Genomic DNA, 19,003 nt, shown 5'->3' on the forward strand with positions numbered 1-19,003 from the left:
TTATTCTTCTTCCTTTTGGAACAAGTAAATGATATGATGCGGCCCCTTAAATGTTCCTTCACGCTGTTTCATAGGGTCAAGGACAGTATTAAGTTATAGACAACGTTGTAATTATTTTCTCATCATCATTTAAGAAAGATGCATTCAAATGCCATCTCTTTGCAGTAGATTTTTGACCCAGGTCACAAGCCTATGGACTTATGATCAGAGAGAGTTATAGCGAGAAAGTCACTGTCAATGATTCTATGAGACTCTGACTCAATTGTAAATAAATAGTCAATGCGAGAGTGACAGCAGTGAGTTTCGGAGTAAAATATAAAGTCTCTGTTACTCGGGTGCAGAAGCTTCCATATGTCCAGCAGCCCAGCTTCAGTAACATGATTGCTCAGTGATTTGCTTATATTGGAGCACGGGTTTGATGATGCTGAGAGCCAGTCTCCCATTTGGGACAGAACACAATTCGAATCTCACCCAATAAGGACAATCCTGTACTTTTAGCTGAGATAAGATTGAAGATTAGCTTCATGAATTGTGGGTCATTCTCATTTGGGGCACATGAATGACAGTTCCGTGCCTTCTCCTGTTCCGTTATGCAATACGAATTTGCCTTCATTGTCCGTATGTTGTGAGTGGACACAAAATTTCACCAGTCTGTGAAATAAGATTGTTAAACCCCTTATTCCCCCTGATGGGTGAGAGGAAAAGAAGACCTGGTTTGCCCAAGATCTGCCCAGCTACTATGTTCTTTATCTGACAAATGTGTTTCCTTTAAAAATGCAATTTTGCAGCTTTGATGTTTCAGCTCAGAGAGCATTTTTCCCTTGAGGTTTTACATTCTAGCTAATTACCTTGAACACATCCATAATAATCTGCATTTAATTGATCTGACCGGAGTATCCAGCTCGGCAAGTAGCCTGATATCAGAGAAGAAAGCATTGAGAGAGGGGAAAGGAGAAAAAGAAAGAAAAATGTACTGCCAATGCAATGGCTTTTACATGGTTTACTTGGGAGTACTGTGATAAAAACTATACACATAAAAAGTTTAACTGCAAATTTGATCCATTTCCAAGTGCTGAAAACCAAATGTGCTCAAACCAACAAAAGTGGCTCGCTATTCAACCCATCAAATGTCTACTTGAGTCTCATAACTATAATTCTCCAGAGCAGATGTTCCGACTCTGAAGCCTACAGCTCCATTGGTGATAAGCCACATGAGTTAACTCTCCCGTCTAAACAAGCGCAGCCGTGTCCATGGATACGGTCAGCTGAGACTGCTCCACCCCGCCCATCAAAGTGTTCATATCCCCACCCGTTATGTGAACTGGCTAAAACTTTCTGAACATCACTGAATAAAGCAAAGTGCGTATAAAAAATAAATCTCTGCCTCTTGGAAAATAATATCAGCAAATAACATGCGATGTGGTGCAAGGTTCGCTCTAGCTGCTTACCCTCCAATCGGCTCGCACTGATGCCCAGATGTTGCAAACCCTCTGCAGCCTCCAATGCAGATGAAAAGGATTTGCTTGCATCCTTGAGGTGGACTCTCAGCCTCACCGGGTAATGTTTTGAAACTTTAGGCTTTTCTCCCTAAGCTGCTTTTTAATAGCTGTATATTCACATGTTTACCACTCCAGATGTGGCGAGTCATCGTTATCGAGCATGAATCGCCTTCCTTTCAATTGGAGATTTTTCTCACCTCAAGCCTTGGTGAGAATCTATTGTTGTGTCCGGAATCTGAGCGATTTTACCACCGATTATCTCAGGGGTGCATTAGTATTCAACAGCTTTTGCTGCAGCGATCTATGAACCCGCTCTAGTTGTAGTAGAACATCGACTGGCAGTTTATCTAGGTCATTGAAAGAGCTTTTGACCAAATGGATAATGTCCCCGCCTTAGTTTTCTGGCACCCCATAAATTCACAGGGGATTCTGTCTCCTGAATTTTTCGAGGTACTCGTATCTGTCCTCTAAATGCCTATTTTGATAGAGTAAATGAAAGAGTAGTTTGTCGTTGCTTATGTTGTTATCCTCAAACTTTCTAATTCTGTTCTCAGACTCCAGTAACTGCTTTGAAAACCCGCTGACAGTTCCAGTTCTGAGATTGAATTAATGTTTTTCTCAAGGACCTCATTTACAGAATTTCTGAATGTTCTCAGTTCAGGAAAGTGCTCAGACCAGACCTTTCCATACCTGACTTTTCTCAGATCGATCAGCATGGGGTTCAGCTCAGACTTCTCAATACCGCATGTGGTGCTCAGGCAGCCCTGATGCTGCCATGCGGAGAGGGGTGGCGAATTCTCACTTTGTTTCAATCTTCCTTAAACACTTTGCATTCTTCTCTCTTCTGTCTCATAGTTTGGCTCTTGTGTCTATATCTATAAGTGGTATTTGTTTGGAGGTTATTTAATAACTGGATGGCGATGGATCTTTGTTCGGCATGAACAGAGCAATACGCAGTCGGCAGCGATTAATTTCTCCAGCTCCCTCTTGTGTCCAATTTCCCTCCTTTTTGAAGAACTTGGTCTGTCAGACAACCCTTGCAATTTTAAATGATTCGCGAGACTTTCAATAATTCCTCCTTTCCTTTCCCCTACAAGTCACTCTCATTCCAAATTATCTGCCAATTCAGTTAACTAAGTCTTAGTTACTTTCTGTAAACCCATCAGTGTTACACCTTCCATTTTCAGGAACGTCTTAGCAATTTCCAACGGGATTTCGCATTTCAACTGTGGTACAATAAACACCAAAATAATTTTACCGTTCAGCATCCAGTAACTGGCCTTCCATGTGTGAAAATTTCCACTGAATTTTTACTAAGAATCCAATTACCCTTTCTCGACGTTTTGAAATTCCAGGCAGGTCCCCACTTCTGTAACAATTCCAGTCGATGTTATAACGGGATGGGATGATCCCAGAATTAAACTCTGGCTCAAAGGATTGCAACTTTTAAAAAGAAAAAAAAATAAGCATAGACTGACAGAGTCACAGAACCACTACTTAGTTTTAGCAACAAGAAAGGAACATTTATTAAACAATGAAAAATGGATTACAATAAAATACACCTTTACTCCTCCTTTAGGTCACCCAATATACACACGTTCTAAGAATAACACGAATGACAATGTACAATTGCAGGAAACTATGATGGTCTCATCAGCACACACGATACCGTTTGCTATTTCTCCTCCGAATCCGCTCAGATGCTTGTCATTTGCAAGTTTCCAAACTCCACTCCACAAAAAAATGCTTCATGTCTTGCATTATATCTCACATCAGCTTTGTCGCACAAATCCTCTCCCGCAAACATCCTCTCTATCAATCACACATCCTCTCCTGGCACACACATCCTCTCCTGGCACACACATCCTCTCCTGGCACACACATCCTCTCCTGGCACACACATTCTCTCCTGGCACACACATCCTCTCCTGGCACACACACCCTCTCCATCACACACATCTTCTCCATCACACACATCCTCTCTATCACACACATCCTCTCCTGGCACACACACCCTCTCCTGGCACACACATCCTCTCTATCACACACATCCTCTCCTGGCACACACACCCTCTCCTGGCACACACACCCTCTCCTGGCACACACACCCTCTCCTGGCACACACACCCTCTCCTGGCACACACACCCTCTCCTGGCACACACACCCTCTCCTGGCACACACACCCTCTCCTGGCACACACACCCTCTCCTGGCACACACATCCTCTCTATCACACATACCCTCTCCTGGCACACGCATCCTCTCCTGGCACACGCATCCTCTCCTGGCACACGCATCCTCTCCTGGCGCACGCATCCTCTCCTGGCGCACGCATCCTCTCCTGGCGCACGCATCCTCTCCTGGCGCACGCATCCTCTCCTGGCGCACGCATCCTCTCCTGGCGCACGCATCCTCTCCTGGCGCACGCATCCTCTCCTGGCGCACGCATCCTCTCCTGGCGCACGCATCCTCTCCTGGCGCACGCATCCTCTCCTGGCGCGCGCATCCTCTCCTGGCGCGCGCATCCTCTCCTGGCGCACGCATCCTCTCCTGGCGCGCGCATCCTCTCCTGGCGCGCGCATCCTCTCCTGGCGCGCGCATCCTCTCCTGGCGCGCGCATCCTCTCCTGGCGCGCGCATCCTCTCCTGGCGCGCGCATCCTCTCCTGGCGCGCGCATCCTCTCCTGGCGCGCGCATCCTCTCCTGGCGCGCGCATCCTCTCCTGGCGCGCGCATCCTCTCCTGGCGCGCGCATCCTCTCCTGGCGCGCGCATCCTCTCCTGGCGCGCGCATCCTCTCCTGGCGCGCGCATCCTCTCCTGGCGCGCGCATCCTCTCCTGGCGCGCGCATCCTCTCCTGGCGCGCGCATCCTCTCCTGGCGCGCGCATCCTCTCCTGGCGCGCGCATCCTCTCCTGGCGCGCGCATCCTCTCCTGGAGCGCGCATCCTCTCCTGGCGCGCGCATCCTCTCCTGGCGCGCGCATCCTCTCCTGGCGCGCGCATCCTCTCCTGGCGCGCGCATCCTCTCCTGGCGCGCGCATCCTCTCCTGGCGCGCGCATCCTCTCCTGGCGCGCGCATCCTCTCCTGGCGCGCGCATCCTCTCCTGGCGCGCGCATCCTCTCCTGGCGCGCGCATCCTCTCCTGGCGCGCGCATCCTCTCCTGGCGCGCGCATCCTCTCCTGGCGCGCGCATCCTCTCCTGGCGCGCGCATCCTCTCCTGGCGCGCATCCTCTCCTGGCGCGCGCATCCTCTCCTGGCGCGCGCATCCTCTCCTGGCGCGCGCATCCTCTCCTGGCGCGCGCATCCTCTCCTGGCGCGCGCATCCTCTCCTGGCGCGCGCATCCTCTCCTGGCGCGCGCATCCTCTCCTGGCGCGCGCATCCTCTCCTGGCGCGCGCATCCTCTCCTGGCGCGCGCATCCCCTCCTGGCGCGCGCATCCTCTCCTGGCGCGCGCATCCTCTCCTGGCGCGCGCAACCTCTCCTATCGCGCGCACCCTCTCCTGGCGCGCGCACCCTCTCCTATCGCGCGCACCCTCTCCTATCGCGCGCACCCTCCCTATCGCGCGCACCCTCCCTATCGCGCGCACCCTCCCTATCGCGCGCACCCTCCCTATCGCGCGCACCCTCCCTATCGCGCGCACCCTCCATATCGCGCGCACCCTCCCTATCGCGCGCACCCTCCCTATCGCGCACACCCTCCCTATCGCGCGCACCCTCCCTATCGCGCGCACCCTCCCTATCGCGCGCACCCTCCCTATCGCGCGCACCCTCCATATCGCGCGCACCCTCCCTATCACGCGCACCCTCCCTATCGCGCGCACCCTCCCTATCGCGCGCACCCTCACTATCGCGCGCACCCTCCCTATCGCGCGCACCCTCCCTATCGCACGCACCCTCCCTATCGCGCGCACCCTCCCTATCGCGCGCACCCTCCCTATCGCGCGCACCCTCCCTATCGCGCGCACCCTCCCTATCGCGCGCAGCCTCCCTATCGCGCGCACCCTCCCTATCGCGCGCACCCTCCCTATCGCGCGCACCCTCCCTATCGCGCGCACCCTCCCTATCGCGCGCACCCTCCCTATCGCGCGCAACCTCCCTATCGCGTGCACCCTCCCTATCGCGCGCACCCTCCCTATCGCGCGCACCCTCCCTATCGCGCGCACCCTCCCTATCGCGCGCACCCTCCCTATCGCGCGCACTCTCCCTATCGCGCGCACCCTCCCTATCGCGCGCACCATCCCTATCGCGCGCACCCTCCCTATCGCGCGCACCCTCCCTATCGCGCGCACCCTCCCTATCGCGTGCACCCTCCCTATCGCGCGCACCCTCCCTATCGCGCGCACCCTCCCTATCGCGCGCACCCTCCCTATCGCGCGCACCCTCCCTATCGCGCGCACCCTCCCTATCGCGCGCACCCTCCCTATCGCGCGCACCCTCCCTATCGCGCGCACCCTCCCTATCGCGCGCACCCTCCCTATCGCGCGCACCCTCCCTATCGCGCGCACCCTCGCTATCGCGCGCACCCTCCCTATCGCGCGCACCCTCCCTATCGCGCGCACCCTCCCTATCGCGCGCACCCTCCCTATCGCGCGCACCCTCCCTATCGCGCGCACCCTCCCTATCGCGCGCACCCTCCCTATCGCGCGCACCCCCCTATCGCGCGCACCCCCCTATCGCGCGCATCCCCCCCTATCGCGCGCATCCCCCCTATCGCGCGCATCCCCGCCTATCGCGCGCATCCCCCCCATCGCGCGCATCCCCCCCTATCGCGCGCATCCCCCCCTATCGCGCGCATCCCCCCCTATCGCGCGCATCCCCCCCTATCGCGCGCATCCCCCCCTATCGCGCGCATCCCCCTATCGCGCGCATCCCCCCCTATCGCGCGCATCCCCCCCTATCGCGCGCATCCCCCCTATCGCGCGCATCCCCCCTATCGCGGCATCCCCCCCTATCGCGCGCATCCCCCCCTATCGCGCGCATCCCCCCTATCGCGCGCATCCCCCCCTATCGCGCGCATCCCCCCCTATCGCGCGCATCCCCCCCTATCGCGCGCATCCCCCCCTATCGCGCGCATCCCCCCTATCGCGCGCATCCCCCCCTATCGCGCGCATCCCCCCCTATCGCGCGCATCCCCCCCTATCGCGCGCATCCCCCCCTATCGCGCGCATCCCCCCTATCGCGCGCATCCCCCCCTATCGCGCGCATCCCCCCCTATCGCGCGCACCCCCCCTATCGCGCGCATCCCCCCCTATCGCGCGCATCCCCCCCTATCGCGCGCATCCCCCCCTATCGCGCGCATCCCCCCCTATCGCGCGCTTCCCCCCCTATCGCGCGCATCCCCCCTATCGCGCGCATCCCCCCCTATCGCGCGCATCCCCCCCTATCGCGCGCATCCCCCCCTATCGCGCGCACCCCCCCCTATCGCGCGCATCCCCCCTATCGCGCGCATCCCCCCCTATCGCGCGCATCCCCCCCTATCGCGCGCATCCCCCCCTATCGCGCGCATCCCCCCCTATCGCGCGCATCCCCCCCTATCGCGCGCATCCCCCCCTATCGCGCGCATCCCCCCTGATCGCGCGCATCCCCCCCGATCGCGCGCATCCGCCCCGATCGCGCGCATCCCCCCCGATCGCGCGCATCCCCCCCGATCGCGCGCATCCCCCCCGATCGCGCGCTTCCCCCCCGATCGCGCGCTTCCCCCCCGATCGCGCGCTTCCCCCCCTCTCAGATCTTCTGGCACACACATCCTTTCTATTACATGAATCCTCTTTCCGGCACACACCTTCCCTCTGGCACACATCCTGTCTGCACACGCACCTTCACTCGTACATACTTCCACTCTGGCAATCACGTACATTCTGGCACACAGATCCTCTCTTGCGCACATACATTCTTCTGTTGATTCCTTCACAGTCTCCATCACTTTCTCTCACACTCTCTCACTCCATAACTCATTCAGTCACTCTCTCGATCACATCCTCCATCTCACACCCATTCACACACTTTCAAACTCTCTCACTCACTCTTTCACACTTTCCCTCACACCTTCATTACCTCTCTCTCAGATTATCTCTCTCTCTCAAACTTACTTTCTCATGTTCATTCTCTCACATCGTTTTTCATACTATGTTTCTCACCACTTCTAATTCACACCCACACATTCTGCTCACTCGCTCTCGCTCGCACACTCTCTCTCATTAAGGTAATAAGGATCCACTTGTCCCGTAAAATGCTCTTGTCTTGCCGCTATTACCCAATTATAGATTCTGACGGCCTCTGTTTATTGCTCGTGTTCCTTAACTGCAGCAGTTCTCCTGTTTGTGCAAAGTTGACCTTTTTCCCATCATGCTCTGCAGGCCTTTCGCTGTTAGTCCCCCTTTGAGCATGAGCGAATTGGAGCACAATTGCGCCTCATCAAACCTCACTCTTGTCGTGCAGCTTTAATAGAAACGCATTCCAAGCATTTCATTTAATGAGGCAAACAAGAACAGCAATTCAATTATTGCTTCATTTTACACTTCTCGTACCAATTCAAATGAACAGTTGCAACTCATTAAATCTTCACTCTACTTGAACTAACTGAACATCAACTTTCAATTGAACTTTAACTCTTAAACTGCACTTTAACTTTAACTGAACGTCAACTTTAACTATTTAACTGAAAATAGATACTACCCAGTTGAGGAGAGCATTGGCCATTAAATATCCTCGATGTAGAATCTATTTTCCCCTTCTCTGAAGCATCCTTCAGGGTACAAGTCTACTTGCGATGGTCGGTCTCTTTGAGTTATCGCTGCCAAACAAAGGACTCACATGGCTTTTTATCCACAATTCTTCATTCGCCTCCGGAAGATTATCTGTCATCCAGCTAATTGTGTAACCAGAAACCGATCGCATGGCTCGAACATCCACTGAAATTACTTTTGAAAGACGCCTTTACGCTTAGTTCATTTTATATATCCCATACATTACAGCTATATAAATCAGAGACGCAGTGTTTCTGTTAATGGAAACAACTTCCCTTATCTGGGCCAATACAGGAATTTCAGAACACAGCTCCCAGACCACAGTCTCTTTCGGACCGGTACCTGGTTTTAATCTACATGTTGAATAAAAATCCCAGCATGCTTCTCTCCCAGCGAGAATACCCTTTTTCCAGTCACTGTTGACATTATTCTTGTTAAGTCATTGTTGTAGCCGTTCTTTCTCCGTCCACACCCTGTTTAAGCAGATACTCAAATCCATGTCATGTTACATTCGAAGTATATCGATCAGTAGTTCGGGCTTTCTTATGTACAATTACGTTTCTAACTTATTTTCCATTTCATCTCTCCGGAATTCAAATGATCAAAGTATGCATTTGTTACTTTAGCGTCGAAACTACAACAATAATTGCAACATGCAAAGTAATTCTTATCCATTGATGTATTTGTACTTTCGCACCCCAATTCCAAAATTCCTCTCACCAGTTGGTTCCGTTTGTTGCTGCAATCACTTGCCTGGTTTCCCCTCTTTCTTGAATGACTTGGGCAATCGTTTGGTGAATTGTATTTGTTTCTTGATCCATTGCCAGTCTTTTTGTAAAATTACAATGTTAGTTTCACACTTATCAACGTAATTGCCCAAAGTACTGCTTGATTCTTCAGTGACATTATGAATGTTTTCTTCCAGTTTATCTCTGTCGACCAGCTTGAGGTGGCCTCAGCATGATGGGATCTGGGCTTTAAAGCAAAGGATGGTGTTAGCAATGGGAAAAACTCTCACAGCCATATTCCTATTCTTTCAATGAGGTGGTAATACAATATTCCCCGTTTCCCTTATCAGGAACTTGGACACTGTCAATATCGAGGGTTCGGATTTCCATTGTACAGTTCAGATGTTTGTCTGTTTTAAATCCACACAAGGCTTTTACGCTGGGATATACAAGATCATACATCATAGATCATAGAATCCTACAGTGCAGAAGGAGGCCATTCGCCCCATCGAGTCTGCACCGACCTCAATCCCACCCAGGTCCTCTCCCCATTTCCCCATGCACTTACACTAGTTACGCACCCTGACACTAATTGGCAATTTAGCAAGGCCAATCCACTTCACCCGCATATTTGGACTGTGAAAGGAAACTGGAGCACCCAGAGGAAACTCACGCAGACACAGGGAGAATGTGCAAACTCCACGCACACAGTGACCCAAGCCGGGAATCGAACCCGGATCCCTGGTGCTGTGAGGCAGCAGTGCTAACTACTGTGCCACCGTGCTGCCCCTCATAAGATCATGAGACCATAAGAAAAACATACAGACGTAGGTTGTTCAGCTCCATGGGCCTGACCCTTGATTCCCTTGCTGATCAAAAATGTGGTTCTCAGCCTTAAAACTACGCAATAATTCTTCCGCCACAGCTCTCTTTGGAAAAGAGTTCCAAAGACTCTCAGCCCTATGGAAGAAGAGTCTTTAATTAGCGTCCCTTTATTCAAAGTCTATGCATTCTTGGCCTAGAGTCTCCCATGACTGGAAACATTCCCTCAGCATTTAGCCTGACAAGCCCCTTAAGAATCCTGTCTGTCTCAATGAAATGAGTTCTCATTCTTCTAAATTCCAATGAGTAGAGTCCCAACCTGCTTAACGTTTCTTCATAAGACAATTCCTCCAGGAGTTCTGTGAAATGCTGTGAATGAAATCATATATTCCTTAAATAAGGGGACCAAAAATGTTCACAGTACTCCAGATGTGGTCTCACCAACCCTTGCAACACGACTTCCCTACTCGTACTCCAACACCATTGAAATAACGGCCAACATTCCAGTAGATTTCCTGATTACCTGCTGCACCTATGTGCCAGATGTCTGTGCGTCGTGCTCAAGTACCACCAAGGTACTTTGTCTTGTGACTTACTGCAGTTTTTCTCCATTGAAATAATACGCTTTTCTTTTGTTCTCCCTTCCAAAATGAACGACTTGTATGGGATAGAGTGAAAGTTGGCCGATTGGATAGGTAACCAGCTATCTGATCAAAGACAGAGGGTGGTGGTGGATGGAAAATTTTCGGACTGGAGGCAGGTTGCTAGCGGAGTGCCACAGGGATCAGTGCTTCGTCCTCTGCTATTTGTGATTTTTATTAATGACTTAGAGGAAGGGGCTGAAGGGTGGATAAGTAAATTTGCTGATGACACCAAGATTGGTGGAGTCGTGGATGAGGTGGAGGGCTGTTGTAGGCTGCAAAGAGACATAGATAGGATGCAAAGCTGGGCTGAAACATGGCAAATGGAGTTCAACCCTGATAAATGTGAGGTGATTCATTTTGGTAGGACGAATTTAAATGTGGATTACAGGGTCAAAGGTAGGGTTCTGACGACTGTGGAGGAACAGAGAGATCTTGGGGTCCATATCCACAGATCTCTAAAGGTTGCCTCTCAAGTGGATAGAGCTGTGAAGAAGGCATATAGTGTGTTAGCTTTTATGAACAGGGGGTTGGAGTTTAAGAGCCATGGGGTTATGCTGCAACTGTACAGGACCTTGGTGAGACTACATTTGGAATATTGTGTGCAGTTCTGGTCACCTCACTATAAGAAGGATGTGGAAGCGCTGGAAAGAGTGCAAAGGAGATTTACCAGGATGCTGCCTGGTCTGGAGGGTAGGTCTCATGAGGAAAGGTTGACAGAGCTCGGGCTGTTCTCTCTGGAGCGGAGGAGGTTGAGGGGAGACTTAATAGAGGTTTATAAAATGATGAAGGGGATAGATAGAGTGAACGTTCAAAGACTATTTCCTCGGGTGGATGGAGCTATTACAAGGGGGCATAACTATAGTGTTAATGGTGGGAGATATAGGAAGGATGTCCGAGGTAGGTTCTTTACACAGAGAGTGGTTGGGGTGTGGAATGGACTGCCTGCAGTGATAGTGGAGTCAGGCACATTCGGAACATTTAAGCGGTTATTGGATAGGCACATGGAGCACACCAGGATGATAGGGAGTGGGATAGCTTGATCTTGATTTCAGATAAAGCTCGGTACAACATCGTGGGCCGAAGGGCCTGTTCTGTGCTGTACTGTTCTATGTTCTGACTTCACATTTTCTCAAATTATGCTCCATTTGCCAACTTTTTGCCCACTTACTTAGCTTACAATAAAATATTTATAGGTTATTTGAATCCATCTTGCAACTTGCCTTTCCACCTATTTTTGTATTGTCTGTAAATTTGGCTACAAAACATTAATTTCCTTCATCCAAGTCATTATTATATATTGTAAAGATTTGCAGTCCCGCACTGATCCCTGTGTAAACCCACTGTTTATAGGTCACCAACCTGAAAGGGAACGCTTTATGCCACTCGCGGTTTCCTGCCCATTAGCCAGTCCTCGATCCATGCCAATACACTGCCTCAAACATCATGGGCTCATATCTAATATCTTGAACTTTTTTGACGTACCTTGTAAAACGCCTTCTGGAAGTCCTAATGCATCACATCTACTGCTTCCCCTCTCTCCACTCTGGTTGAGAGTTCCTCGAAAAAGTCTAATCAATTAGTCAGACATATTTCCCTTTCATGAAGCCATGGTAATGCTGTTTAATTAGATTATAATTTTACAAATGTGCTGCTATTGCTTCCATCATAATTGATTCCAATCTTTTTCCACAATAGATGTTAGGCTATTCGGCCGATAGCTACCTGCTTTTTGCCTCCATCCCTTTTTGAATAGGGGTGGCACATTGGCATGTGGGGAAGGAGCAAGCAATTATCTTGTCTGTTTGATAGAATTCAGCTAATGTGGTACCCACCAGCTTTCCCTTCATTAACTATTTTTCCTTTAGTTCATGAATAGCGTGATTGGCACAAACTCTGTATTTTATTCTTTTAAGGTTTTGAATTCCATTCCATAACTGCAGACAATTAAATGATGGAAAAATCTTATCATCTGTTGCAACTTCATTGTCATTCCCAATATTTAACTTTATCTTCCTATCTGCAGATCACCTCATTCCTCTACACATAACAGCCCTAAAGTGTTATTGTAAAATTACTTTACAGTCATTAATTTCTAACATATTAGCATTTAATTAAGTATAACTTCAGCAACATATTTTTCATGCCTCTGTATATGTTAGCTGAGTTTACATTAACATTACTCCGTATGCATAACACACAAAAAACTTCATATTACCTTTAGAAATTGAGGCCAAGATTCAAATTGACCGTAAGCTGAGAATATGTTTAACTCATCACTTTTCGAACAACAAAAAGGTCTTGAAACTCAAAAGAAACATATAGACTAAATCATATTACTCCTTTTTTCTGAAAAACAATTTAAAAAAATGTTTATTAGCCTCTTAAACAGGATATAACTTCTTAAATACGAGTTGCTAATATCCATACAATCAATTTATTTAAACAGTTAAATATACAGGGATGGCAGTTTTAAGAGAAGGGTTAAATTATCAGTTGCAGCAGTGCCTGAGTTGAAATGGAAGTTAAGTGAATTTAAGCACAAATTCTTTAATTCGAAGGGTAACAAATTAGTTTAAATGTGTTCACCTTTTCTACAAAAAGACAAAGCCTTTACATCCCCAATTATCATTATGTTGTGATAAACAATCTTGAAGTCTTGAAGCTGGTCGACTTCCTTATTGTCTTGTGCTTCATGAGATATATATTTGAAAAAAACACAAAATATACATTTGGCTTGGAGCCAAGTTAGTTAATACAGTCCAGATATATCTGTCTATTTGAGAAAAACTGAAAGATAAAATCTGCTCTAAATAAAAAATCGCAATCCGTATATGAGATGTGCAATAAATTTAAACAGAGAATTGTTAAGTTTTTGCTCGTTGGAAATGAAAAAAGAACTAAAATTTTCAGAAGTAGTTACATCATTACTGCCCATTTTAAAAAAAATACAAATAAGTTATCAGCAACCGTGCCCAGGATTAAGGAATTTCAAAGTTTTGCCTGGTTTTAAATTTCATTTTTCATTCTGCTCATGACCCACATTTGATTATAAACTGTTTATTGAAACTCTTATTACAAAATCGTAATTAAGGGAAACAAAACATTAAAGCTACCAAGACAGCAAAGAAAAATCCATACCAGTGTTTTATTGGACATACAGACTCATCGAGCATGAATGCCTTGCATTCACATATCCTCTGCACAGCATTAAACTTTGCTTTCATTCATTGTTAACGATTTATAACTGAAAATAGAATATTAAAATAAAATAAGGGAATAAATTCAGACAGGAGTCATCATTCTTCTTTCTACAGAAACTGCAATTATCCTCCAAGCTAAAGGTAAATTCTGAAGAAATTATAAACAATGCCTTTCTGGTTTAACAGTCAATCTCTCTAAGCCATTGATAGGCTTTGAAGTTAAACCAAAGTGTAAATAATTATATTTATTGTCCCATCATCACCACTCTCCCGCCAAAACAAAGCAGGTGCTTTAAAAACTCCTGTATCATTTTATCACAGTTATCCTCTCCTTACTCAACCTATTTCAACATACAACAGCATGCATTTACCGAGAAACTTTAAACCAGCTAATGGAACCAAATCTCAGAGGGTTAACCAGCACAATTCAATGCCACAGACAGGAGGCACAGATTCGCTGGCAAGAAAAATCACACGGACCTGTCACACAACACAGAAACTTACTCAAACAAAAGTTTCCTTTTCAACGCACATTGTGTTTTAAATGTGCATTCAGAATGCTGTGATTCAAAGCCTTTTTTCCAGATTGTTAGTTAGCTTATCTATACAGGCGTGATATGTTTTATCTTTGACCTGAGCCTCCCACCAATTTACAGCACAGCAGCGGATCAGTATGAACCTCCGCTTGCATTTGCCTCTTGCCAATTTATTTACAACATTTCCAGGTGATGTTTCCAGGGGGTTTAAACTAATTTGTCAGGGGAGTGGGAAAGGGAGTTGTAGTCCAGAAGTCAGTGAGGGTGGTGAGGTATTGGGGAAGGTATCAGGGTCAAGGGTGGGTACTGGTAGACAGGAAGGTGGGTTGAAGTGTGTCTACTTCAATGCAAGGAGCATCCGGAACAAGGTAGATGAACTTGGGGCGTGGATTGGTACTTGGGACTACGATGTTGTGGCCATTACGGAGACGTGGGTAGAACAAGGACAGGAATGGTTGTTGGACGTTCCGGGGTATAGATGTTTCACTAAGTGTAGGGAAGCTGGTAAAAGAGGTGGAGGAGTGGCATTGTTAATCAAGGATAGTTTAACGGCTGCGAAAAGGCACTTCGTGGGGGATCTGCACACTGAGGTAATATGGGCTGAAGTTGGAAATAGGAAAGGAGCGGTCACGTTGCTAGGAGTTTACTATAGGCCCCCAAATAGTAATAGAGATGTGGAGGAAGAAATTGCTAAGCAGATTATGGATATGTGTGGGGGTCACAGGGTAGTTGTCATGGGGGACTTTAACTTTCCAAATATTGATTGGAACCTTTGTAGGTCAAATAGTTTGGATGGGGCAGTTTTTGTGCAGTGTGTGCGGGAGGGTTTCCTGACACAATATGTGGATGGGCCGACGAGAGGTGAGGCCACATTGGATTTGGTACTGGGAAATGAACCGGGCCAAGTGTTAGATTTGGTTGTGGGAGAGCAATTTGGAGATAGTGACCACAATTCGGTGTCTTTTGTTATTGCAATGGAGAGGGATAGGGCCGTACGGCAGGGCAAGGCTTACAATTCGGTGAGGGGTAATTGTGATGCGATTAGGCAAGAATTAGGTGGCATAAGTTGGGAACAGAAACTGTCAGAGAAAGGAACTAATGAAAAGTGGAACTTTTTCAAGGAACAAATACTGGATGCCCTTGATAGGTATGTTCCTGTCAGGCAGGGAGGAAATGGCCGAGTGAGGGAACCATGGTTCACAAAAGAGGTGGAATGTCTTGTGAAAAGGAAGAGGGAAGCTTATGTAGGGATGAGGAAACAAGGTTCAGATGGCTCGATTGAGGGTTACAAGTTAGCAAGGAATGAGCTGAAAAAGGGGCTTCGGAGAGCTAGGAGGGGACATGAGAAGTCCTTGGCGGGTCGGATCAAGGAAAACCCCAAGGCTTTTTACTCTTATGTGAGGAATAAAAGAATGACCAGGGTGAGGTTAGGGCCGGTCAAGGACAGTAGTGGGAACTTGTTTATGGAGTCAGTAGAGATAGGCGAGGTGATGAATGAATACTTTTCTTCAGTGTTCACCAAGGAGAGGGGCCATGTTTTTGAGGAAGAGAAGGTGTTACAGGCTAATAGGCTGGAGGAAATAGATGTTCGGAGGGAGGATGTCCTGGCAGTTTTGAATAAGCTGAAGGTCGATAAGTCCCCTGGGCCTGATGAAATGTATCCTAGGATTCTGTGGGAGGCAAGGGATGAGATTGCAGAGCCTTTGGCGTTGATCTTTGGGTCCTCGCTCTCCACGGGGATGGTGCCAGAGGACTGGAGAATGGCGAATGTTGTTCCTCTGTTTAAGAAAGGGAATAGAAATGACCCTGGTAATTATAGACCGGTTAGTCTTACTTCGCTGGTTGGTAAATTGATGGAAAGGGTCCTTAGGGATGGGATTTACGACCATTTAGAAAGATGCGGATTAATCCGAGATAGTCAGCACGGATTCGTGAAGGGCAAGTCGTGCCTCACAAATTTGATAGAATTTTTTGAGGAGGTAACTAAGTGTGTTGATGAAGGTAGGGCAGTTGATGTCATATACATGGATTTTAGTAAGGCGTTTGATAAGGTCCCCCATGGTCGGCTTATGATGAAAGTGAGGAGGTGTGGGATAGAGGGAAAGTTGGCCGATTGGATAGGTAACTGGCTGTCTGACCGAAGACAGAGGGTGGTGGTCGATGGAAAATTTTCGGATTGGAGGCAGGTTGCTAGTGGTGTGCCACAGGGATCAGTGCTTGGTCCTCTGCTCTTTGTGATTTTTATTAATGACTTCGAGGAGGGGGCTGAAGGGTGGATCAGTAAATTTGCTGATGACACCAAGATTGGTGGAGTAGTGGATGAGGTGGAGGGCTGTTGTAGGCTGCAAAGAGACATAGATAGGATGCAAAGCTGGGCTGAAAAATGGCAAATGGAGTTTAACCCTGATAAATGTGAGGTGATTCATTTTGGTAGGACAAATTTAAATGTGGATTACAGGGTCAAAGGTAGGGTTCTGAAGACTGTGGAGGAACAGAGAGATCTTGGGGTCCATATCCACAGATCTCTAAAGGTTGCCAGTCAAGTGGATAGAGCTGTGAAGAAGGCCTATAGTGTGTTAGCTTTTATTAACAGGGGGTTGGAGTTTAAGAGCCGTGGGGTTATGCTGCAACTGTACAGCACCTTGGTGAGACCACATTTGGAATATTGTGTGCAGTTCTGTTCACCTCACTATAAGAAGGATGTGGAAGCGCTGGGAAGAGTGCAGAGGAGATTTACCAGGACGCTGCCTGGTTTGGAGGGTAGGTTATATGAGGAAAGGTTGAGGGAGCTCGGGCTGTTCTCTCTGGAGCGGAGGAGGCTGAGGGGAGACTTAATAGAGGTGTATAAAATGATGAAGGGGATAGATAGAGTGAACGTTCAAAGACTATTTCCTCGGGTGGATGGAGCAATCACAAGGGGGCATAACTATAGGGTTCGTGGTGGGAGATACAGGACGGATATCAGAGGTAGGTTCTTTACGCAGAGAGTGGTTGGGGTGTGGAATGGACTGCCTGCAGTGATAGTGGAGTCAGACACTTTACAAACATTTAAGCGGTTTTTGGATAGGCACATGGAGCACACCAGGATGATAGGGAGTGGGATAGCTTGATCTTGGTTTCAGATAAAGCTCGGCACAACATCGTGGGCCAAAGGGCCTGTTCTGTGCTGTACTGTTCTATGTTCTATGTGTAGGGACATAGTTCCTTCCCCTCCCAGTTCTGTAACATCGCGCAATCACTTGCTCACTTATTTGTTTTGGTGCAAATGGTCCCTTGGGTTTCTTTGCAGTCCATGTGAGGGTCGTGATCATGGGTGCAATTGGACCTGATGGTTTCACCAAATACGCACCATAACTCCGTCCCTGTCGCTGTCTTCATCCAGCTCCATATTCCCAAATGTGCATAACAACCCACCACAGGTGACAGTAGCAAATTCAATTTATCACTGATTCCATCCACCCCATGGTTCTCAAAACTGCACATCATACCATTTGAGCTGAGAATATAGACACCAATTTATCACTCTATGTTTGCCTCGATTTCCGTCTGACACGTTGTGTGGTTAGACAATTTTTGACTGTTCTGTGTTTCACTTCACAGTTGCCTCGAATTTACTATATTTCTGCACTATCTCCCCAAATTCTTGTTTGCTGCATCCCTCTATCACAGCTCTCTTTCTCATTATCGTCCTTCTCACAGTGTGTATGAAAGTGACTCACCTGTAACACTTGCATATCATTATTTCGTTCAACTTCTGAGGTCATATGTCAGTTTCCAGTTTTGCTTCACTAAACCTCTGTTTTAACGTTGCATTTTCCAGCTGCTCCCCCTATGCCGTCTCACAACGGGTTCGATTCCTGGTTTGGGTTACTGTCTATGTGGAGTCTGCACGTTCTCCTTGCGCCTGCATGGTTTTCCTCCGGGTGCTCCTTTTTTCTCCCATAGCCCGAAATACGTGCTCTACGGTGCATTGAGTTCAAGAAGGCAGCTCATCACCAGAGTCGCAAAGGCAATCGGGGACGGGCAATATATGCTACCCTAGCCAGTGACATCCCGATTCCGTAAATGATTTTTGAAAAACTATCCCATGGACCCTGTCTCACAAACTATTGCACAATTTCTGTCACAGTACACTCTCTCTCCCTCACACACACACGCTGACCCACATACACAGTTATACACATGTTCTCACATACACATTCTCATACTCACTGTCACTCACTTGCGCGCACACTCTCACACTCTATCCCTCACAGAGATTCACACACATGCACTCATACACACATTCTCAGACTCATCGTCACTCAGTCACACACAAAATCTCTGTCACATAATCTCTCGCATTGTCTTCCTGTCACATCCTTCTCACATACTCTCACAATCTCTTTCTTATCGACATCCACAACACCCTTATTCTTCCTCTCACACGCACTCTCTTCCACACACGCTGTGTGTTTCGCTGTTACATTTTCTCTCTTTACCTTACAGACATAGACATTCTCACTCTCACCTGCTCACTCTCACAATATTATCCTCTCGCTTTTTCTCACGCACACTATCTCCCTCTTCATCGCTTCCTCTGTCATTCTCCCCAACACAGTCTCACTCTCTTTATCCCTCAACCTTTCCTCTGTTATTATCGCATTCTGTTTAACACCCACAGTCTCAGGGAATTTTTCACTCTCATGTTCCCTCCCACACATCCTCTGTCAGTTTTTCTCCTTCTCTGTCACTCTCACATAATCTCACACACCCTCTCTCACACACTCTGTTTCTGTCTTTCTCCATCTCTCTCTCTCCTCTCTCTCTCTCTGTGCACTCACTCACACA

At 48.1% G+C, this 19,003-nt stretch overlaps 1 protein-coding gene across 1 annotated transcript in view; it reads left to right on the forward strand.

Annotated features, from left to right (window-relative positions):
* Positions 1-19,003, forward strand: part of LOC144482161 (NACHT, LRR and PYD domains-containing protein 3-like) — an 89,070-nt gene that overhangs the window by 29,149 nt on the left and 40,918 nt on the right. The window lies entirely within an intron of this gene.

Source organism: Mustelus asterias, assembly GCF_964213995.1.
Source record: "Mustelus asterias chromosome 26 unlocalized genomic scaffold, sMusAst1.hap1.1 SUPER_26_unloc_5, whole genome shotgun sequence".
In the NCBI taxonomy this organism is placed as follows: Eukaryota; Metazoa; Chordata; class Chondrichthyes; order Carcharhiniformes; family Triakidae; genus Mustelus; species Mustelus asterias.